Below are 25,272 nucleotides of genomic sequence, written 5' to 3' on the forward strand. Positions count from 1 at the left end.
AGGTAATTCATAATGTTCGAACACAATATATGTCAATATATGTCGCAAAATCCTGCTGCATGTCGACAGTAATGAAGTGAGCCTGTAATTAATTGGACTGCTCCTATGCGTTTCTTGAACACATACTGATATGACCTGTGCAACTTTCCAATTCTCGGGTACGGACCTTAGGTCGAGCGAGCGGTTGTACGTGATTGTTAAGTATGAAGCTAATGCATCAGCATACTTTGAAAGGAAGAAGCGGTGTACAATTTGGACGGGAAAACTTGCTTTTATTAAGTGATTTAATTTGCTGCACTACTCCTAGAATATCTGCTTTTAAGTTACTCATGTTGACAACTATTGATTCGAATTCTGGACTGTTTACTTCGTCTTCTTTGGTGAAGGAATTTCGGAAGGCGGAAGGCTGTGTTTAGTTACTCTGTTTTAGCAGCACTGTCAGTGATAGTATTTCTATTGCTATTGCACAGAGAAGGCACTGATTTTGTCTCATCATTAGCATACCTTACATGCAACCAGAATCTCTTTGGATTTTTCTGCCAGGTTTCGGAACAAAATTTCGTTGTGGATACTATTATACGCATCTCGCATTGAAATTCGCGCGCCGGCCAGAGTGGCCGAGCGGTTTTAGGCGCTACAGCCTGGAACCGCGCGACCGCTGCGGTCGCAGGTTCGAATCCTGCCTCGGGCATGGGTGTTTGTGATGTCCTTAGGTTAGTTAGGTTTAAGTAGTTCTAAGTTCTAGGGGACTGATGACCACAGCAGTTAAGTCCCATAGTGCTCAGCTCAGAGCCATTCTTTTTTTTTTTTTTTTTTTTTTTGAATTCGCGCTAGATTTCGGGCTCGTGTAAATGATCGCAAATCTGGGGTTTTGCGTTCATTTAAATTTGGCGTGCGTTTTTCGTTGTTTCTGCAACATTATTCTGACCTGTTTTGTGAACCATGAGTATTCGATTCCGTCGTTTGTCTGTTTACTTGATGTAAATCTCTCAATTGCTGTCGATACTATTTCCTTGAATTGAAGCCACATCTGGTCTCAGCTCCACTGTTAATGTGGGTGGAGTGGAGATTGTGTCTCAGGAAGCCGTCAAGCGAATTTTTATCTGCTTTTTTGAATAGATACAGTTTTCCTTTATTTTTGGTGGTTTTGGGAGTTGCGATATTATGATCCGCTACGAGAACCCTATGTTCACTAGTCCTTATATTCGTTTCGTTATTCCAGTTGCCAAGAACTACCTATACCCATATCAACTCACAGGAACTACACTCATGGTCATAAAAAAAGAACAACTTGAATAACTAGAAGTAGGACGTTCATATTCGCAGGACAAATACATTGGTATTTAGTGCAGAAGCGACTAGCATTTCACTCACCTTGGTTCAGCAAATGTCCTGTTGCCTAGTAGGAACAGGGTCCACCAAGGGCCCTGATAACTTAGTTCCATGCGTGATGACATCGACGCGTATAAGGCGCGAATGGCGTCCTGTGGTATGGCCATCCATGCTTCATTCACCTAGTTCCACAGTTCATCTGTAGTGGTTGGCATTGGGTCACAGCGTTGCACCTGTCGTTTCACCATATCCCATACGTTTTGGACTGGCGACAAGTCTGGTGATCTGACAGTCCAGGGCAAAAGGCTGACATCGTGTGACACAAAGAAGGCATGTGTTCATGCAGCAACATGTGGTCGTGCATTGTCTTGATGAAAAATGGTGTGTGTTGGGGGGGGGGGGGGGCGTTGTGTAGAAAGGATATTGAGCCGGGCGGCTTTAAATTTGGCGACATGGCACTCCGCTGGCGCCACTACCTACTTCTGTTGGCGATATCAATCTGATCGTATGACGCGAGCTAGAGCGTTTGGTCGAGATACGTGCGATTGGTTTGGCGGCACCAGGCAAGGTCAGTTGGGTGGAGAGCATGTGAATGGCAAGTTTGTTGATTTTGGGATACTCCGGCTGTCCAGTATTATGGGCTTCGAGAAGCCGCGAATGGTTGAATTTGTTGGGACGGGAGGGGGGGGGGGGCAACCCTTGGTAGCGGGAAGACCAAAGAATGTCGCGTGCAACTTGGCTGGTAGGATTCCGGCTTACTTGCAAGCTAAATTTTACGGCTCTTAGAAAACCGTGTAACGTTCTTTTTCTCTATGAAATAATAAAACTACTATTATGTTGAATGAAGTCTGATCTGTGGAACTGGTACAGAACTGGAATTGTCGCGTTGCGTGTTGTAACTAGTGGTGTGCTTACTCTGTGTTATTGTTAGCAAAACTTTAGACGAATCGATTGCAATGCAATTCCCAATACCAATGACGAAATACAGTCATTGCAAAATACATTCAGCCTCTCAAGCTCTGAATCATCTGGCCCTGTTCACAACTGATAACTTTGGTCCCTGTGCACATAGCAAATAAATTAAATTATGTCACTTCTAGAGCAGCAACGGAGTAACGCGATATACTCTGGTCTCTCACCAAAAAATATAAATGCTAGTTACAGGCTCAACAGTGTGCAGTGTTGGCCATAATACTTGAAATGCACATGAAATTCATTTGGCTGATAAACGAGAACATTTAAGAAAATCCAACGTCTTTGAAAAATATATGACCTGGACTGGGAGGCAGTACTGATTTTGGCGAATTACTAACACTCAGTTTTTTTTAGCAAAATTATATTGTAAGTTAAGTTTGTTTTTCAAAAACATCTGACAATTCAAGTTACATTACTCACAACTAGTTTATAAACAATGATAAATGCAAATCATCAAATTAAACATAGCTCTGTTAACAAATCTTAAAAGCACTTCAAAAATGAAATATTTAACGAGCCTCTTTCACAAAATCGTTTACGTACATTCTGGAGTTACTCAACAATTACAAATTATCAGCCAGCTCATTTATTCTAACGCGCTGGTAACACAAAATCATAATTATTTAATATTTTTACCTTGGTTGAAGACTCCTGCTTTCATGTTCAACAATATTGACAAATCTAAATTAATCTAACTCTTGGTGGCTTCACACATCACACCACAGAAACTGCCAACTCCATCGTCTTTCCCCCACAGTCAGCTGCCTACGACTGAGTGCCCAGGGCTCTTACTCCAACAAAGCAGTGCAGTAACTTCGGCTCTGTGGTCGAGCAGACCGTGATTCACATTATCGAGCCTATCAGAGACATTCGCTATTTATAGTGCACTAGTCATTTTAATTTATTAATATTGTTATCTTCTTCTGGTGCGGCCCAGCATACTCCTTTCAACCGCCTGTACACGGATCGGAGTCAAGTCACGGCTCCTTCACACCTGAGTGGAGTGAAGTGTTGTTTTCTTATTTTTTGGGTACTTGATATTGCAAGGCCATGTCTATGGTATGTGGAATTGCACTTGTTATATTAATACACCTATGAGTGATTGTGTGCATGATCATCGGTCAGTGTTACTGATCACAGGTGGTGTTCCACCTCATATTCCGTGCAAGTGTACCAGTATTCCCTGTTATAAGTTCAGTGGACGGAATTAAATTGTAACATAATCTGTGTTGGGGGGTGAAGCACCCTTTGTACATGAGTATGCTTGAGTCAGTGCATCGGCAGGCGCTGATATTTCAGCTTCTGAGTAATAGCAATTTTGAGGAGTGCTAAACTTGTAACTTTTATTGGTAGTTCCATGTTTTATCGCCAGTAACAATTTGGCTTAAGAAATAATAACCGTCGTTATGGTAGCGCTCAAGGAAAGTTAATGCACTGTCTAAACGTTTAGTTTTGTGCACATCCGTCAACATTTTCAGTACCCAACGTGCGCACAATTTTCGGTAATTCAAGTGCTCGGTCACAATGCCATACAAAACACTACCAGAAACGTTAGGAAAGTCATCCCGCAAGGAGGAAGTAGTAAAGCCCCTGCTTTCTCTCACCTTATTGTCTACTTCCTGCACAAAACATTCATTAACGACTGAAGGGCGCCCAATCCGTTGTTCATCATGCACATTTGTGCGGCCATCTGTAAATGCTCTCGCCCACTTCCTTCCCATTCCATCACTCATAATGCTTTCTCCGTAAACTACACTGATCTCACGATGAATATCGATCGCTTTTAGGCGTTTAGCACTAAGAAATCTTATAACAGCCCATAATTCACAGTCGGCGGGTCTCACGATTATCGGACGCATCTTAAACATTCAGTACACAACGTAAACAACGAAGAATCAGACTGTAATGACGTCAGTGCGTATGCCCCGAACGCCGACCGCAGCGCTTCGGTCGCGGTGTGGCAAAGCGGTACTTACACAAAAGACACGCCTCGTAAAATAAAGCAAGCAGAGTCAAAACTGAGGAACTAGCAGAAATCTTAACATAGGTTAATTTAGTAAAGAATTTTGTAAACAGAGTAAGATTTCTGTATTAAAGAGTAAGATCTTTTTTTCTAAAATTCGGGACGATTTTTTTTAGAGTAGAGGGGTGTGTTTAATGCCAACCTTACACAAGGGAGCAAAGTGCTAAAATTTTCAAAGTCCCAGAGCGAAGCTACGTCGCTTATATTACGGCGGTGTCGACATGAGGCGGGCGCGAAGAGTAACATTTCATCACCGGGAATAGGTCAGGGGAAAACACAACATCGATGCTTCTGGCGAGCCAGACAGCGGACCTCACTGGAAATGCAGGAGGCAGAGCAGCTAGACAGGATCACGTCATCTTCGTTATGTGATGAAAGAAGCGCTGTTGCTGATGCAGCGACCTGTCACAAGAGCTTTTACGAACCGTTACCACACTATAACGAACTCGATAAAGAAGCACGACACAGTCAGAACCGCTGACTCCTTCGTAATAGTTTAATTAATATTGTGTTTATACTGGTTGCTGGTGAGGAGGAAAGTTAGTTGTTAGTATTTTATTAATGATCCCATTCATAAGCAGCCATATCACAGTCATCACAGTCGCTCAAGAAGGTTATAATTAAGCTTTACTTCTTTAATCAGAATCGGACGATGACTCTCCTCGTCCGCAGTCCCGATCATTCGAAGCGATCTGCAATCCTGTGTAAATAAAATGTCTTGGTTTTCTTGGGTTGCTTAGTCAGTCGGGAAACTCAGATCAAGTGGAAAGTTTGCTTTGATAGAGTTTAATTATCCGATGAAATAATGGAGCTCTTGGATCTAATAATTGCAGGTTCGTTTCCAGTTCATCGGAAGTTCCCTTGTGATTACCAACGAAACGATACCTCCGTGCAAATTTCCAATTAGAGAATACATATACAGGGTGAGTCACCTAACATTACCGCTGGATATATTTCGTAAACCACATCAAATACTGACGAACCGATTCCACAGACCGAACGTGAGGAGAGGGGCTAGTGTAATTGGTTAATACAAACCATACAAAAATGCACGGAAGTATTTTTTTAACACAAACCTACGTTTTTTTAAATGGAACCCCGTTAGTTTTGTTATCACATCTGAACATATAAACAAATACGTAATCAGTGCCGTTTGTTGCATTGTAAAATGTTAATTACATCCGGAGATATTGTAACCTAAAGTTGACGCTTGAGTACCACTCCTCCGCTGTTCGATCGTGTGTATCGGAGAGCACCGAATTACGTAGGGATCCAAAGGGAACGGTGATGGACCTTAGGTACAGAAGAGACTGGAACAGCACATTACGTCCACATGCTAACACCTTTTTATTGGTCTTTTTCACTGACGCACATGTACATTACCATGAGGGGTGAGGTACACGTACACACGTGGTTTCCGTTTTCAATTACGGAGTGGAATAGAGTGTGTCCCGACATGTCAGGCCAATAGATGTTCAATGTGGTGGCCATCATTTGCTGCACACAATTGCAATCTCTGGCGTAATGAATGTCGTACACGCCGCAGTACATCTGCTGTAATGTCGCCGCAGGCTGCCACAATACGTTGTTTCATATCCTCTGGGGTTGTAGGCACATCACGGTACACATTATCCTTTAACGTATCCCACAGAAAGAAGTCCAGAGGTGTAAGATCACCAATTTATGCGTCCTCCACGTCCTATGAAACGCCCGTCGAACATCCTGTCAAGGGTCAGCCTAGTGTTAATTGCGGAATGTCCAGGTGCACCATCATGCTGATACCACATACGTCGACGCGTTTCCAGTGGGACATTTTCGAGCAACGTTGGCAGATCATTCTGTAGAAACGCGATGTATGTTGCAGCTGTTTGTTACAACACGCAACTGAACGTCGGAGGTTTCAAGCGTCAACTTTAGGTTACAATATCTCCGGATGTAATTAACATTTTACAATGCAACAAACGGCACTGATTACGTATTTGTTTATATGTTCAGATGTGATAACAAAACTAACGTGGTTCCATTTATAAAAACGTAGGTTTGTGTTAAAAAACATACTTCCGTGCATTTTTGTATGGTTTGTATTAAACAATTACACTAGCCCCTCTCCTCACGTTCGGTCTGTGGAATCGGTTCGTCAGTATTTGATATGGTTTACGAAATATATCCAGCGGTAACGTTAGGTGACTCACCCTGTATAATGAAATTCCTTACACACCTTTGATGTGAATGCTCAGTATATATTTTCTTGAGTAGCATACAACATATTTTCAATCTCTTTCTTCGAGTAATCTCGATAGCAAAATTACAATTATTCAATGCGGCTATTCGGCACGGAGAAGATCCTAGAAGTTCTCTCAACACACCAGAGAGAATATTACAAAGAGTAATTATGCGCTCATGGAATAGTAATAGTACTGTACTACTTTGCGCATCGATTCTGCGAGTATGTAGATGGTCAAGTAGGAAACGTAATTCACTCCTAGAATTGTGCAGGGATAATTAGTAGAACATAAAGAGACATTACAATAGGAAGATTTATGTAGTCATGATAAGTGACGTCGGTTGAACATAAGCCTCTACTTCGTTCCATAAATACCCCAGAATTTAGCTCGTGAGGCAGTCGGTGAGACGGATCGACGGTGTACATAGCGTTCGCACTCCATTCCCGGATTACAGTAAAGTGACGTCTGGCTCAAGTCTGTTGTCGATTTCCTGCACGCTACCGAGCAACGACAGGAGCTATTGAAAGATGGCTACTTCGCCCTAATTATCAGTCGCGGAGTTCAATACCATATTCTCCCGCAGCTGCAGGCGGGTGGATCCGAGGGGCTTCCCTTTCACCCCGCCCAGGACACCAGATTTCCTGATACTTCGGCTCACTGGCCAGGACCTTTCTGAACGGCAGACCAGGATCGTCGTACTACACGACTACAGAGGAAGAAGAAAGTCGGTGAGCGGTAACCGGAGGGGGGGGAGTCAGAGCCCCTCCAAATCTGTGTGTTTAAGACCAACACCGTAACACCTTCACTCACTGCCGCAGCATCGTGGTACGGCCAGCGCAGAAGCCATCGTGGGCGGCAACCGCCATAGCAGCAGTCTGGGAGGAATGGCCGTGCTTGGTCAACTACCTTCAGCGAATTGAAGGATGCTTATGAAGCGGTTCCTCGACGGGCACCGACAGCCGACGTCAACAGCGAATCAAGATACTGCTTGTAAGTTATGGAAATGGATGTTCTTTCACTGCGCCTATCGGCGACAACAGTTCACCATCATTGTTCCGGGGAAAACTGGCAAGGAACGAATTGGGGGAGTACCTCCTGACACAGTCTCGTTTCTACTTCCGCCCTCCAAACAGTCGCCTTTTGAAGTATGTACAGCTATGCTGTCAGAAATGAGTGTGACATATACTTCATTTGACTGCCCCTAATTAGGCTATTAACGAATGTAGGACACTCACAACCGTTAACACTCGACTGCCCTCCTTCGCCATCCTTCACTGAAATTAATAGAATTATAAAAATTCTAAAAAAATAAAAGTTCATCCGGTGTTGATAGGATTTATAACAGAATTCTGAAAAGCTGTATCAAATTGATAAGGAATGTTCATAGTAATATATGCAGTGCATCATTGGCGCTTGGAATTTTCCCAGAGAGGTTGAAATATACAATTGTTAAATGTATCCGTAAGAAATGTAACAAAACAAACTGAAACAGTAATCGTTCAATATCCTTACTGACACGTTTTTCCAAAATAATCAAAAAAATTCGAAAAAGTAATGCACTCAAGAGTAGTCTCACATTTACGTGGAAAAAACTTAAGTTTTATGGAACTGATGGCTTCACCCGCGGCTGGTTTAAATGATACGTAACTAATGGAATGCAAAAGGCTGTGCTGAATAATTCAAACAGTGTAGGAGGAGTAAAATATTTTAGAGACTCAGGAGAAATCACAAACGGAGTCCCATAGTTCAATTTTAGGTCCACTTCTATTACTTGTATGCGTGAATGACCTTGCTCTTATCATTCAACAAGTAGAATTGGTACTTTTTTCATAATATGCTAGTATTAAAATAAATCCCTTAAGAGGGAAATGAACCGAAGAGTTAGTAAAGGATGCTTTCCAAAGACTTATGAAGTGGTTATTGAAAAAAAAAAAAAAAAAAAAAAAGAAACTCTGTGTTCAGTCGTGTACAATTGATGCAGCACATGAGCAGGTAAATAGGGTAGAGTCCTCCAAATTTTTGGGTTTGCGTATTCATGAAAACTTGAACTGCAAGAAGCATATTACTAAGCTTCTCAAGCAGTTTAGTTCAACTAATTTTGTTCTTCGTATAATTGCTGAACTTGGAAACAAATGAATCAACCTCTCTTGCCGGCCGCGGTGGCCGTGCGGTTCTGGCGCTGCAGTCCGGAACCGAGGGACTGCTACGGTCGCGGGTTCGAATCCTGCCTCGGGCATGGGTGTGTGTGATGTCCTTAGGTTAGTTAGGTTTAAGTAGTTCTAAGTTCTAGGGGACTTATGACCTAAGATGTTTAGTCCCATAGTGCTCAGAGCCATTTGAACCATTTTTTTTAATCAACCTCTTGATATGTTTTGCGTATACCCACTCAATAATTCTTATGGAATAATTTTCTGAGTTAACTGATCATTTAGAAAATAAGTACTGATCGCACGAAAGCGAGTAGGAAGACTAATATGTTGCGTTCACCCACGGTTGTCGTGTCGGAGCCTCTTCAAGGAGCCAGGCATCGTAACTGTGCCCTGTGTGTGTGAATTCCTAAGGGACCAAAATGCTGAGGTCATCGATCCCTAGACTTACACACTACTTAAACCAATTTATGCTAAGAACAACGCACACACCCACGCCCGAGGGAGGACTCGAACCTCCGGCGGGAGGGGCCGCACAATCCGTGACATGGCGCCTCAAACCGCGCAGCCACTCCACGCGGCAACTGCGCCGTCACAGTGCACCTATTCGCTACTGAAATTGCTCATAAATAATAATCGCAATTTGAGAGGAACAGAGATGACCATACCTACAACACTAGAGAGAGAAATCTCCATTGCCCATTATTAAAGCTGCCAGTGGTTCGGAAAGGAGTTAAATATACAGCAGCAAAAATCTTTGATCATTTGCCCAATGACATAAAATGTCTGACAGGTAGCAAAGTAAGTTTTAAATATAATTTAAAATACTTTCTCCTGGACGACTCCTCCTACTCCATTGGCGAATTTCTACTTAAAAACCCGTAGCGAGTAACAAAACCCGGTATGTTTTTAACGAAATTTCATGAGTAGGACTAAAATAATAACGTGTTCATCATTGTTAATAGTAATCCTGTTTACGTATCCTGTAAAATGACTCATTCTACATAATTTCGATAAAAGAGTCTGATCTATGGAACATGTAACTGACTATTTAGTCCTTCGTAGCTAATCTTCAATGCCGGGGATGCTGTGGGTTGTGAGCATTGAAGTCGTCATTCAGCGTCTTTAGATAATCGACTTTGTTAATAGTTTTTTCTAATTGTACTTGCGTAATATTTTCAGTACGCTTTTTGTTGGTTTTATGGAGCTACCAATAAAATCTACGTTCATATTAATTTCAATGCGTCGAATGGTTTTGAACTCGAACTCAAGCTGTAATAGAATAGCACTTTTTTTATATGTATCGCAGTCATATCTACGCATTACTTCATAACAAATCCGTACATTTTAGCCAGATTTCAACTATAGCTCCGGCCAAGTTTTTAAAACTACTTAGAGTTCGTAAATGGCTCACTTCGTTTCCTGTCCAAGAGTGAAAATTTCACTACAGTACATTCTCTAGAAAGAAAGAAAATACTGATTGCACAAAAGCGAGTAGGAAGAATAATATGTGCCTTTGACCTACGTGATGGCTGGGTGTTGTGTGCTGTCCTTAGGTTAGTTAGGTTTAAGTAGTTCTAAGTTCTAGGGGACTGATGACCATAGCTGTTAAGTCCCATAGTGCTCAGAGCCATTTGAACCATTTTTTTAATCGATTTGACACTGTACCTACACTGTTATCTCGAAGCCATTATTTACCAATTGTTATGTGCCTAATGTGCTTACAGCTGCACAGTGTGTTTAAGGAGTATAGAGGTTTCCGACAGTGAGTGTAATGCTTTACTAATTCGGCACGCATTGGTTACTGTTATGTGCATTATTTCCTTACAAGTGCATGACTTTTGCACCCTGTTTGCCATGCGTCGATTAAGATCACTGTTTGTCTGTTCCGTAACCTGTAGGCGTTGCATGTTTACGCTCAGGGAAACGTCGAACTGTGGCTCCACCGTGATACGTAACGTCACTGGCAAACTGTGTGTACACTTCTATTGTAGCTTGAAATATCTCGCGACGAGAAGTGTCTGTCTTTGTTAGATCTCTGCCCCCCCCCCTCTCTCTCTCTCTCTCTCTCTCTCTCTCTCTCTCTCTCTTCTATCAGACCTACCTGGTAACGATCCCAGATAGTGACCAATACTCAACAATAGATCGAACTATCGCCTTGCAAACAACTTCTTGGTGAATTATATTTCCTTAAGATTCTTCCTACGAACCACTGTCTGGCATCTGTTTTCCATACTATTTGTTTTATGTGTTCTTTCCACTTCATGTCGCTCCTGATATATACGTCTAGATATATTGCGTAGAAACTGTTTCCAATAATTTTTGACTAATATTGTAGCGAATTTCTTTTCCTCTGTATGCGCAATGTGTCACATTTATTTATATTCAGTGTGAACTCCCTGTCACTGCACCATTCGTCTCTCCTCTGTAAGTCCATTGCAAATCGTTTTGTCTTCTGCCATTGCTACCTGCTTATAGACAAACACAACATCAGCGAATAACCTTAAGAAGTCCCGACACATTCTAATAGATCATTTATATACATTGTAAACAGTAGCAGTACTGTCACACTTCATTGGGGTACTCCCTAAATTACCTTTACATCTGTCGATTTTGTTCCGTTAAGAGCGACTGTTGAGTTCTAACTGCAAGAACGTCTTGAGTCCAGCCGTAAACTTTGTCTGACACTCGCCAAGCTCGTGTTTATTTCAGTAAACGGCAGTGGAGGGACAGTGTGAAATGCCTTCCTTAAGATGAGGAACAGTGTGAAATGCCTTCCTTAAGATGAGGAACAGTGTCAACCTGAGCGCCGATGCCTACAGCACTGTAGATCTCACGGAGGAACAGAGCAAGCTCCTTCGCTAGAGCTCTGCGAAATACCATGTTGATTTTTATATTTTTATGGAGGAGATTTTAGTTCTCGAAAAATGTCATAATACTTGAGTATAAAACATGTTCCATAATCCTACAGGAGACTGACACCGACGATATATGCCTATTATTATGTGCATCTGTCCAACGACTCTTCTTGAAAACGTGGACGATCTGCTCTATTTTCAGTCGCTAGGTACCCTTCGTGACTCCAGCGACATACGATAAACTACTGCTAGAGGGGGAGATTTCTTAACCTCGGTAGAATCCGAGAGGTATCTCATATGGTCCTGATGCCTTTCCAAAAAAAAAAAAAAAAAAAAACTGTTGCTGTTTTTGTATTCCCCTATCGCCCATCTCGCTCATTTCGAAGTTCGTACGATGATTGAAAAGAGGAACGGCATTACGATCTTACGCGGTGGAACAATTTCGTAAGGCTGAATTCAGTGTTTTGGCATTCTCTCTGTCATTTTCCGTTTTGATGCCAATGTGGCCACTAGTGACTGAATACACGATTACAAACCTCTGCGGGCTTTTAGTCAGATCGGTTGAGAAAATTTTACTTTCGAAGTCATGGCAGGTTTTTCTCGTTGCTCTCCTTACGGTCATCTTCGCTTCATTCAGCTGTCATTAGTCAGATGCGTTTTCACTTCAAGGTTGAGGAAGATAGGCTTTCATTTCTTTTCCAGTTCTCAGCGAATGTCACATTCCATTTTCATTTAACCCTGCTCTACTGCCATTCTGTTACGGCCAACTGTTAATGCGTCACGTTTTCCTATAGTCTGTTCAAAATTACATCAGGATAGACACTTTGGCAGGAACCGTAGAGGAACGGTGCCAGATCCCGCACAGAACTTAACAGCAACCTTACATCTCATTCACCTCGTTCAAGCCCGGAAAAGAAGAGTATATTATGTATATAGATTTATCCGGCATCTGTGCCTTTGAAAGAGATTCTCTATATATTTTTTAGTGTTGATTGCGTCAAAAATTTATTGAGACGATAAAAGAAAGGTTATCGAAAATTTTCGACGTGTGGGAAACCTTTTATTTCTTGATCTGAGGTTAACACTTTATGCGCACGGAATCTTAAGAATTTGTCATACTTTCATCTGCTTTTAACAGGAACTCTGTCGGAGATATCTGACACGAAATACACTGTGAGACAAAAAAGACGACGCACCACAAAGGAGTTATGGAAATTGGTCAGAAACTGGTATTCATAGAGGTATAGACAGAAAGTGCAAAATTGTAAACGATGGTTGCCGATGGATGAATGTGTGGCGCTGCAGGGAAATTTCACCCCGCAAGTGGCAAGGATAGTGTCGATCTCAGGGCAAAAAGTCGTTGCGAATTTCATGCCGTGTACTGTACTCAGTTACTATGTATCGCAGAGACGCGCGTGAACGGCATTCGCACATGTCAGCATTTGAGAGAGGACGTGCAGTTGGGCTCAAAGAAGCCAGTCGCAGTAACCGGCGAATCGCTCGACATTTGAATAGAAGCGATTCCACTATTGGACGATGTAGGCAGTAATGGGTGAACCGTGGCCGAACACGGCGACAAGAAAGAAGCGGGCGACCTAGAGACAGACGACAGAACGAGAGGACCGATAAATCGTCGAGAGAGGCACTCATCATTATCATCCATTCGACGTGCAACTGGTGCTTCGGTGACCACAAAGCAGTACCAACGCATTTTCCAAAACGCGAATTACCATTGGGAGCGGATGTGATATTTTATGCCCACCATAAAAAATGGAAAAATACAGAAAATTCGTTAACTGTTGTTGGACATGTGATAGTAGTCCTGAAAATAAAAATATCGTTTAGCCCACTCTAAAAAACATCAACGCACTTTCAGTAACACGTGCTACCAAGGAGGAGTCACTCAATTTCCACTCTTAAAAAACAAAACAAAAAAAATAAAACGCATATTTCGCTAACTGTTGTTGACTTTTATTCACAAAATACTTTTTAAAGAGATACTGATGTGTAGGTAATGTCCTGAAACTGAAAATACTGAATATGGTATTCACTGGGAAAAGTTACATATACTAATAAAACTTAAATTTTTGGGTTGCTTTCGGCTGAAAGATTTAAAGTAATTATGGTACCTCGCAGAAGAATTCATAAAGATAATTAATATCTTCTTTTAAAATTTTAAAATATGAAGTAACTGACTACTTTGCAATATTTTCGGTAAATGGGCACAAAGTCCCAAAGTCCCCTCCCCCCCCCCCCCCTCCCTTATGGTACTGCGAGAGTAAAAGGCGCTCGCAGAAAGGGGTCTGAGCTCGCGGCGCCCCTTGCACCGACTACCAATTACCTCTGTACACGAACAATCCCGTTTGCAGTGATGTCGGACACATTTGCTCCTATGGTTCAAATGGCTCTAAGCACTATGGACTTGACATCTGTGGTCATCAGTCCCGTAGATTTAGAACTACTTAAACCTAACTAACCTAAGAACATCACACACATCCATGCCCGAGGCAAGATTCGAACCTGCGACCGTAGCAGCAGGGCGGTTCGGGACAGAAGAGCCTAGAACAGCTCGGCCACAGCGGCCGACTCGGCACATTTGCCCTGGAATCTCATTGACTGGAATAGAATTGTCTTCAGTGATGAGCCCCACTTCGAATTGATCCCGATGACCAGTGGGGACGTGTATGGAGACGCCCTGGACAGCGGTGGAATACCAAACGACTGCCGCCCGACAGACCAGGAGTGGTAGTCTGGGGTGCCATTTCATTTCATAGCAGAGCCCTTTGGTTGCCATCGGCGGCCCCGTTACAGCGGACCGAGCGAGATGGCGCAGTGGCTAGCACACTGGACTCGCATTCGGGAGGACGACAGTTCAATCCCGAATCCCGCCATCCTGATTTAGGTTTTCCGTGAATTTCCTAAATCGCTCCAGGCAAATGCCGGGATGGTTCCTTTGAAAGGGCACGGCCGACTTCCTTCCCCGTCCTTCTCTAATCGGATGAGACCGATGACCTCACTGTCTGGTCTCCTTCCCCAAAACAACCCAACCAACCCGTTACAGCGCAGTGGTACGTCGATGATATCTACGCCCCGTTTTTTTTGCTGTTCATGTCAAGCCATCCTGGGCTTACATTTGATCAAGATCACGGTCTCTCGCACACGGTGAGTGTTTCTGCTGCTTGTCTTCGTGCATGACAAATCCTAATGTGGCCAGCAAGGTTGTCGGATCTCTCCCCAATTGAGAACGTTTGGAGCATTATGGGTGGGGCCCTTCGACCATCTCGGGATTTTAACGATCGAACACAGCCAGTTGGGCAGAATGCGGCACGATATCCCCCAGGAGAATATCCACCAAGTCTATCAATGAATGCCAAGCCGAGTAACTGCTTCCATACAGGTTAAAGGAGGGCCAACGCATTATATACGTGTTCAATTTATGAAGCTCTTTTTTAATTAAATTACGCAATTTGTAACGTCCCCTTTTTGAACAAATTTACTCGACTGTGCTTAACCTGATACACAATATTTTTTAGCGCAACGCAATCTGACTTTCAAAATTCCCTACAAAAGAATGGCCCTGACTAACATTAAACTATACCTTTCACAAATCACTTACCTCACAAAAATCTTCGCTACTCAAGCTACTGCAATACAGCGAACGCCACTACTGCCAGCTAAATAAAAGATTCCAACTACTGAAGGCACTAACTACTGATAGGGATAGTTAGCAAATGAAAGATATTAATAGAGAACAAACAATGTATTTACCTTGATATCATCATATATAAATATAGCAGTTCATGACAAATTTCAGAACTCCACCCATCTCTCTCCCCACATCCACCACTGCTGGCGGCTCACCTCCAACTGCGCAACGCTACGCGCTGTTCACAGCCAGCTGCCTAACACTACAATGGCGAGTATTACAACAATGCAAAGCAGCCACAGACTAATGGCTCTGAGCACTATGGGACTCAACTGCTGAGGTCATTAGTCCCCTAGAACTTAGAACTAGTTAAACCTAACTAACCTAAGGACATCACAAACATCCATGCCCGAGGCAGGATTCGAACCTGCGACCGTAGCGGTCTTGCGGTTCCAGACTGCAGCGCCTTTAACCGCACGGCCACTTCGGCCGGCGGCCACAGACTGCACACAGCACAGCCAGTGATTTTCATACAGAGGTGGCGTTACCAATAAAAAAACCTAAACAGCCTGCTTACAAATTGCCCTGAAATTATAACCATTTGTAAGCGTAGGCTTCCGCGGCCGTTGTCTTCTTCAATAAGCAGTGGTCGCGAGCACACAAAGCAATGGCACGCCGCAGCCGGCTTCTGGACAGCATGGAAACAGTGTGACGTCACAGCCATAACCTGTTCGCTATTCGTCCGTCTCCTCCAATGGGGTGGATTAATATAAAGACCAATAGAAAACAGCTATTTCAGCCAATGACAGACAATAAAGGAAACACCAATAAAGCATACCTTTCACCCCTCCTCCTCCTCCTTTTACAGCCAATCAAGTAACGACACGGTTTTCTCGTGCAGCTATTTAAGGAACCAAGTGTGTTCATTTAGCAGTTAACGTAAGGCCCTGATGAAGGCTAACTGCAACGCTGGCCGAAACGTTGGCGCATTTTAAATCATGACGATGCGGTCTGATACCCTGAAGAATTTTATTGAAGTTATAACCATTTGTTCGTCTGTACATATACATCACATCTGCCGACATCTTTCCCATTCGGACAGTTACCGTTTTTTTTGTCGTAGAGTGTAATTTGATATAAGTGTGACGCGGCGAAACTTCACTCGTTGCCCGTTCGGTTTCACTGCTAGAAACAAAGAGCACTAGGTTTCTGATTAACCTGTTATTACTTCTCTGATCAAACCTTATAACTATTTGCAACATAACCAAAAATTGCTGTTAATCTAGGTGAAGACCCTTATCCTGTAGATTTGGATGAAAGAAGACTAGCGATACAGAATACACTATCTCAGTATTGGAACAAATGTAATGAAAACAATAAGAGAGATTTTTTTGTGCCATTAACGCTGAGTTCTGAGATGAATATTCGTTTCAGTTGCTGAAAACAGTGTTGTTGTTAATAGTCAAAACTTACGACAATGTAATTTTGCTTTGCAGGGACTTCAACCTCAAGCACCAAACTATCAGCTGAAACATCTTCCGCATATTTTTTTTTTGTGGTGGCAATGGAAAAATTGTAGATGTTTCTCTCGTCGGAAAAATACATGCTTTATATGTCATTGTCACTGCCTTAATTTTATAACGCAGCATTCCTTTTAACGAATGTTCTTAAAAATGTATTAGTGTATCACCAATACAAACACAACACCATGGCTAGAGTACTCCAGTTATCTGCCAAAAAATAATTTAAGCGGCGACATTTTGCTCATAAGAGAAAACAGTAACTAAACGTTTCCAATGTCGTACTTCTCTGCCTTCGTTTCGTTCCCTCACTAAGCTTTACATGGATATGACAGAGCGATATGAATGGTTTGATACATATTTTCGTGTCTTGTGTTCATAAACATTTCATCACACTTCTTATACCTACATTAAATGACCTTGAAGGCGATAAAAAACAATAATTACTGTAAAGTTTATTGTAAATAATAAATACATATACATAGTATATACAGATTACAATAATAACAATGAGTAATAAATACGCCTTAATCTACCTGGACAAATGAATAAATAATAAAACATAATATTGTCTATAATAGCAATTAGTATTTAATACGTATTAAGCACTATGTATTGCAGTGCACAGTCTTTTCCATTCCTTCTAATACTCGTACCTCATCCGCATAGGAAATAGTCTTTCATATGGCAGCTTGCTCAAACTGTGTAGCTGATGATATTCCGCCACCGCATTATAAATACTGAGGCCTACTTTTGCTCGTATAATACAGTCTGGCTTTTATTCAATCCACTTATCTTTGTCATTGTATGTCACTTATACTCGGTCAACAAACTCTCTTTGGTTACGGTAATTTTCATTAATAGGTTCCTCGACGTCCTGTAGCGGTTCTTTGTTATGATCACGTAGCAATATTCCCTCACTAGGAGCAGAATTAACTTTCCCCATCAGTGCTTCTGCGTTAGCGACCGGTATTTTTCTGTTCCCCCCAAAGTGCTTCTTTGAAAAATATTGTGTTTTTCGTATTATAAGCAGCATTAACACCTAACTTGTGAATTGCATGTGTTACTTCCTTGAGTTCCTTCGGTCAAGAAACACATCTCACCTTGCAAATAAACAAACGTAATTCGCAGCATTATATCACGTTTTTAAACTAACAGACATTACGCTTCACTAGATGACAACTTAGTTATTAATTGATGTTGCTTCTTTATAAACTCCTACATTATGAAAAAAAACCTATGTTTCGTCGCTTTGCCTTCAGTCAGTACTATCTGCTATATTTCACACACCCTGTTTAGTGATATTCATCTTGTTCTCACATCCAGAAACTTTAGGATGCTCTATGGTAGGTGCTGTATAACTGCTGGAAAACGTACGACCACATACTTCGCCACTGGACAGGGAAAATTGCTATACCTTGTTGTACATGTAATGGATAAGAAGGCTGATTTCATTTCTACTTCTAAAGGTCAATCTGCCCTAGTCATTCAAATCTTCTAACATCCTGTGCTTACATCAACATGCTGTTGAAGTACAATAGTCACAATATAGTCAAGTCAGAGGTCTCAGTAAAGATGTGTCATCAATGTTCTCCTTCTGGTCGTTTGAGGCCCTGCTTTCCCTCCAGTGCTGTCGGTGGCATCTTCTTCCGACAGAGAATTTCCGCCAGTGTTCGAATTAGATTTTCTTGACACAGACATATATTCCGTTATCTCTGAAGTTTTGTTAAATTACGTGTTTCCATTAAAGGTTATTACTGATGTTCTGTGGTTGCAAGAACATTCCCTTAGTGGTGTCACTGACGGGTTAGTCACAGACTGGAACCCATTCATTGTCACTATTAAAGCCGAGTTGAAGCCTAATGTTTCTGCCAATACTCACGTTGTCGTGTTATAGGGATCAAACTTTCATACATACGTCATTCTCCTGTCAGGCCTCTGCAGGGCCACATATGACACCGACGTTTTTTGAAACTTGTACGTCTCGTTGAGGTAAACATTCTAATTAATACTAACATCGTCATGCGATAGGGTCACGAAGTTTAATCAATAATAGTGTGTGGACCTCAGTTTGTCTTGTAACATCAGCAATACTTCCTTGAAATTCACAGCTTTTTTTCTACACATTCAACGTTGTCAGGAATGTCATAACGCTCGAGCAACTGTTATTAGTGTCAGCCATGGAATAGTTTTGATGGCACAGATTTCTCTGCGCTAGTCCCATCAATACTATCTTCTAGAGACCCAAACTGGATATTAATCTGTTGACTGGGTTTTTGGTGAGCTCTTAAGACTTGCATTAGTATTGTCACCAATTTTCTGCCATGGTCCAAAATTAACAGAAGTGTTACAAAAATGTTCTTGTTTGGTTGTGACTATTGGTGTAGTACAGTCAATGGGGGATTGTTATGGCTGCCAGTCTCATTTCATGTCGCCACTAACGTTCATCGTTAAAATCGTGGTTAGGCCCTTTATTTTCATTAATCATAGCTTATGTGATCTACAAAATCTCCGTCACTGGGTTCTTCTGTAAGTCCCGGATACGGTTCATTGTTCCTACTGAAATATTGTTGAGAAATCAGATGTGCATCAGTTAGTTCTTGAAGATCCGGTTGAAGCAGAGAGTCTCCAAGTAATTTATCTTCAAGATTTGCATCAGACAGCTCAGTAAAGTCTATGCGTGGTCCATTGTAACCGTAAATGTATCTTGCAGGGTGATGTTGATCTCGGAGATAATCTTCAATTATTTTATCATCATTGGAATCCACCCCAAGTCCAGGAAGACCACCCATATTAATGTTGAGATCATAATGAAGTAAATGTTCTTCCTCTACGTCATCACCCAAATGCGTTGAATGATCAAGACGCTCCTCAGTACTTACAATAACATCTGTATAATGTATATGGCTCCCATTAAATTTATGTCTGAAATCTAGTTGATTTGCACGGAATTCGTTGGTGCTGCTGTTGAGATCCAGAGCAGCCCTGTTGTTTATACCTGTATTATCGCTAAGACTTGTAATGCTATCAAAATTTCCTTCAGTAGGGCCGTTGGCGTCGTGAAGAGGTTGCAAATTTTCATCGAGGTTGAAATGTACAGAAATGAAAGATCCTTCAGTTACCATATTCTCGTTGTCAGATGGGTGCGACGGATTTTCCATGGTAAGGTCATCGATCTTGTAAGGATTTAGGGCTTCATTCAAATGAGCAGCTGCAATCTTTCTTTCAGTTGTGTACTTTACAACCTCGTGAGGTGGATTATAAAATACAGACCCTCTCTCTGATGACATAGGTTCCTTGTGTTTGGTTGATTGTCTGTATTGTCCATATTGCCGAGGAGGAGTTAAGGCAGATTTTCTGTTTACAGTTTTTGCAGGATCATCTGTATCGTTCTCCTTTCTGCTTGCCTCTGCGCTGCTCCAGTACTCTGAAGGATTAAATGGTATCTCTTCTTCGCTCACATTGTGTTCGCCAAGAATCATGATAACGGGTATGTAATTAAGAGCATCTGTTGTTGTACTGCCCTTCACTGCCTGATGCGATGATTTCTCCTTGTGATCGACGTTTTCCGCATATTGAACAGACACTTGATCTGACTGAAAAACAGTGTCACGTGTGCGATTTTCCTTCGTACCTGGTTGCCCAGTGCTCCAGTTTTGAGAACGAAAGGGCATCGTTTCTCTTTGGGTTTCATCATGATTACTTTGAATTTTCATTTCGTCATTAACAGGTGTATGTACATTGGGACCTACCTGATGACCATTCCCTTGTGTTTCTAGAAATAGCTCTTCAGTGAGGTGATCATGTAATTTATACGGACGATCAGCTTTATCGGAATGAGTATTTTCATTAAGTCTTCCCACCACATATCTCTCGTTCTCTTCGCTTGAAGTCAACATCAAGAAAGAAGGATCCTCTTCAGACAGAACTGGATTACTTTCCGCAGATGAATGTTCATCCCGTTCGGAAGAACGGTATTTAATATTATCGTTTACAAAGCCATATTTTTCATTTCCTTCTCTTGGTGTCAGAGAAACGCGAGAATCCGACAACAATGAGAAAAGGTCCTGTTTATTGGTCGTGATTACTGGATTCGGCATCCTCATACCATCGTTCACAGTTATCTTCTTTTCGAGATTCGGTTCTGAGTTTACCGAGGGAAATTCCGTGAAATGATCATTCACGAAATACTTCTCAGAAACATCATCCAGCTGGATGCGGTGGTGTGCAGCATATGGAGACGGTGGCATATCGGAGAAACTTATTACGGCCTTATTATAGACTGTAGTGATTTCGTCTTCGTTGCTTGGAAGCGGAAGTGTGGTGTGTTCCGCAGGAGAGTCTGATTTGCTGGCATCGGCTGCTTGTTCATATTGCCCTGGGTACAGGTACCCTGATTCAGACTTTGGTATCTCATCTGTGACATTTTCACTGCTTGCTAACTCTTCAGTGGTCCAGGCAGCTGATGGCGTTGAAAGAGTGTCGTCTTCGCTACTGTCACGTTTAGTGGAAGAGTCTAGATTGTCGGTGATAGGTATTGAAACATTATCGTCTTTCTTGGAGTCTTCCTCTGGTTGTTGGGACGAATGTTGTGTTGACTTTGTGTGTGAATTATATGGAGACGGTGGCATATCGGAGAGACTTATTTCGGCCTTATTATAGACTGTAGTGATTTCGTCCTCGTTGCTTGGAATCGGAAGTGTGGTATGTTCCGCAGGAGAGTCTGATGTGCTGGCATCGGCTGCTTGTTCATATTGCCCTGGGTACAGGTACCCTGATTCAGACTTTGGTATCTCATCTGTGACATTTTCACTGCTTGCTAACTCTTCAGTGGTCCAGGCAGCTGATGGCGTTGAAAGAGTGTCGTCTTCGCTACTGTAACGTCTAGTGGAAGAGTCTAGATTGTCGGTAATAGGTATTGAAACATTATCGTCTTTCTTGGAAATTTCCTCTAGTTGTTGGGACGAATGTTGCGTTGACTCTGTGTGTGAATCATATGGAGACGTAGGCATTTCGGAGAGACTTATTTCGGCCTTATTATAGACTGTAGTGATTTCTTGTTCGTAGTTTGGAAACGGAAATGTGGTGCGTTGCGCAGGAGAGTCTGTTTTGCTGGCATCGGCTGCTGGTGCATATTGCCCTGGGTACAGGTACCGTGATTCGGACTTTGGTATCTCATCTGTGACATTTTCATTGCTTGCTAACTCTTCAGTGGTCCCGGCAGCTGAAAGCGTTGGTTGTGTGTCGTCTTCGCTACTGTCATATTTAGTGGAAGAGTCTAGAAGGTCGGTATTAGGTATTGACACAGTATCGTCTTTCTTGGAGTCTTCCTCTGGTTGTTGGGACGAATGTTGCGTTGACTCTGTGTGTGAATCATATGGCGACGGTGGTATATCGGAGAGACTCATTTCGGCCTTCTTATAGACTGTAGTGATTTCGTCTTCGTTGCTTGGAAGCGGAAAAGTGGTGTGTTCCGCAGGAGAGTCTGATGTGCTGGCATCGGCTGCTTGTTCATATTGCCCTGGGTACAGGTACCCTGATTCAGACTTTGGTATCTCGTCTGTGACATTTTCACTGCTTGCTAACTCTTCAGTGGTCCAGGCAGCTGATGGCGTTGAAAGAGTGTCATCCTCGCTACTGTCACGTTTAGTGGAAGAGTCTAGATTGTCGGTGATAGTTATTGCAACATTATCGTCTTTCTTGGAGTCTTCCTCTGGTTGTTGGGATGAATGTTGCGTTGACTCTGTGTGTGAATCATATGGAGACGGTGGCATATCGGAGAGACTTAGTTCGGCCTTATTATAGACTGTAGTGATTTCGTCTTCGTTGCTTGGAAGCGGAAGTGTGGTGTGTTCCGCAGGAGAGTCTGATGTGCTGACATCGGCTGCTTGTTCATATTGCCCTGGGTACAGGTACCCTGATTCAGACTTTGGTAACTCATCTGTGACATTTTCACTGCTTGCTAACTCTTCTGTGGTCCAGGCAGCTGATGGCGCTGAAAGAGTGTCGTCTTCGCTACTGTCACGTTTAATGGAAGAGTCTAGATTGTCGGTGATAGGTATTGAAACATTATCGTCTTTCTTGGAGTCTTCCTCTGGTTGTTGGGAAGAATGTTGCGTTGACTCTGTGTGTGAATCATATGGAGATGGTGGCATATCGGAGAGACTTATTTCGGCCTTATTATAGACTGTAGTGATTTCGTGTTCGTTGCTTGGAAGCGGAAGTGTGGTGTGTTCCGCAGGAGAGTCTGATGTGCTGGCATCGGCTGCTTGTTCATATTGCCCTGGGTACAGGTACCCTGATTCAGACTTTGGTAACTCATCTGTGACATTTTCACTGCTTCCTAACTCTTCAGTGGTCCAGGCAGCTGATGGCGTTGAAAGAGTGTCGTCTTCGCTACTGTCACGTTTAGTGGAAGAGTCTAGATTGTCGGTGATAGGTATTGAAACATTATCGTCTTTCTTGGAGTCTTCCTCTGGTTGTTGGGATGAATGTTGCGTTGACTCTGTGTGTGAATCATATGGAGACGGTGGCATATCGGAGAGACTTATTTCGGCCTTATTATAGACTGTAGTGATTTCGTGTTCGTTGCTTGGAAGCGGAAGTGTGGTGTGTTCCGCAGGAGAGTCTGATGTGCTGGCATCGGCTGCTTGTTCATATTGCCCTGGGTACAGGTACCCTGATTCAGACATTGGAATCTGATCTGTGACATTTTCTCTGCTTGCTAACACTTCAGTGGTCCAGGCAGCTGATGGCGTTGAAAGAGTGTCGTCTTCGCTACTGTCACGTTTAGTGGAAGAGTCTAGATTGTCGGTGATAGGTATTGAAACATTATCGACTTTCTTGGAGTCTTCCTCTGGTTGTTGGGATGAATGTTGCGATGACTCTGTGTGTGAATCATATGGAGACGGTGGCATATCGGAGAGACTTATTACGGCCTTATTATAGACTGTAGTGATTTCTTGTTCGTAGTTTGGAAACGGAAATGTGGTGCATTGCGCAGGAGAGTCTGTTTTGCTGGCATTGGCTGCTGGTGCATATTGCCCTGGGTACAGGTACCGTGATTCAGACTTTGGTATCTCATCTGTGACATTTTCATTGCTTGCTAACTCTTCAGTGGTCCCGGCAGCTGAAAGCGTTGGTTGTGTGTCGTCTTCGCTACTGTCATATTTAGTGGAAGAGTCTAGAAGGTCGGTATAAGGTATTGACACAGTATCGTCTTTCTTGGAGTCTTCCTCTGGTTGTTGGGACGAATGTTGCGTTGACTCTGTGTGTGAATCAAATGACGACGGTGGTATATCGGAGAGACTCATTTCGGCCTTCTTATAGACTGTAGTGATTTCGTCTTCGTTGCTTGGAAGCGGTAGTGTGGTGTATTCCGTAGGAGACTCTGATGTGCTGGCATCGGCTGCTTGTTCATATTGCCCTGGGTACAGGTACCCTGATTCAGACTTTGGTATCTCGTCTGTGACATTTTCACTGCTTGCTAACTCTTCAGTGGTCCAGGCAGCTGATGGCGTTGAAAGAGTGTCATCCTCGCTACTGTCACGTTTAGTGGAAGAGTCTAGATTGTCGGTGATAGTTATTGCAACATTATCGTCTTTCTTGGAGTCTTCCTCTGGTTGTTGGGATGAATGTTGCGTTGACTCTGTGTGTGAATCATATGGAGACGGTGGCATATCGGAGAGACTTAGTTCGGCCTTTTTATAGACTGTAGTGATTTCGTCTTCGTTGCTTGGAAGCGGAAGTGTGGTGTGTTCCGCAGGAGAGTCTGATGTGCTGACATCGGCTGCTTGTTCATATTGCCCTGGGTACAGGTACCCTGATTCAGACTTTGGTAACTCATCTGTGACATTTTCACTGCTTGCTAACTCTTCTGTGGTCCAGGCAGCTGATGGCGCTGAAAGAGTGTCGTCTTCGCTACTGTCACGTTTAGTGGAAGAGTCTAGATTGTCGGTGATAGGTATTGAAACATTATCGTCTTTCTTGGAGTCTTCCTCTGGTTGTTGGGATGAATGTTGCGTTGACTCTGTGTGTGAATCATATGGAGACGGTGGCATATCGGAGAGACTTATTTCGGCCTTATTATAGACTGTAGTGATTTCGTGTTCGTTGCTTGGAAGCGGACGTGTGGTGTGTTCCGCAGGAGAGTCTGATGTGCTGGCATCGGCTGCTTGTTCATATTGCCCTGGGTACAGGTACCCTGATTCAGACTTTGATAACTCATGTGTGACATTTTCACTGCTTGCTAACTCTTCAGTGGTCCAGGCAGCTGATGGCGTTGAAAGAGTGTCGTCTTCGCTACTGTCACGTTTAGTGGAAGAGTCTAGATTGTCGGTGATAGGTATTGAAACATTATCGTCTTTCTTGGAGTCTTCCTCTGGTTGTTGGGATGAATGTTGCGTTGACTCTGTGTGTGAATCATATGGAGACGGTGGCATATCGGAGAGACTTATTTCGGCCTTATTATAGACTGTAGTGATTTCGTCTTCGTTGCTTGGAAGCGGAAGTGTGGTGTGTTCCGCAGGAGAGTCTGATGTGCTGGC

This window comes from Schistocerca nitens, chromosome 2, assembly GCF_023898315.1.
Source record: "Schistocerca nitens isolate TAMUIC-IGC-003100 chromosome 2, iqSchNite1.1, whole genome shotgun sequence".
In the NCBI taxonomy this organism is placed as follows: Eukaryota; Metazoa; Arthropoda; class Insecta; order Orthoptera; family Acrididae; genus Schistocerca; species Schistocerca nitens.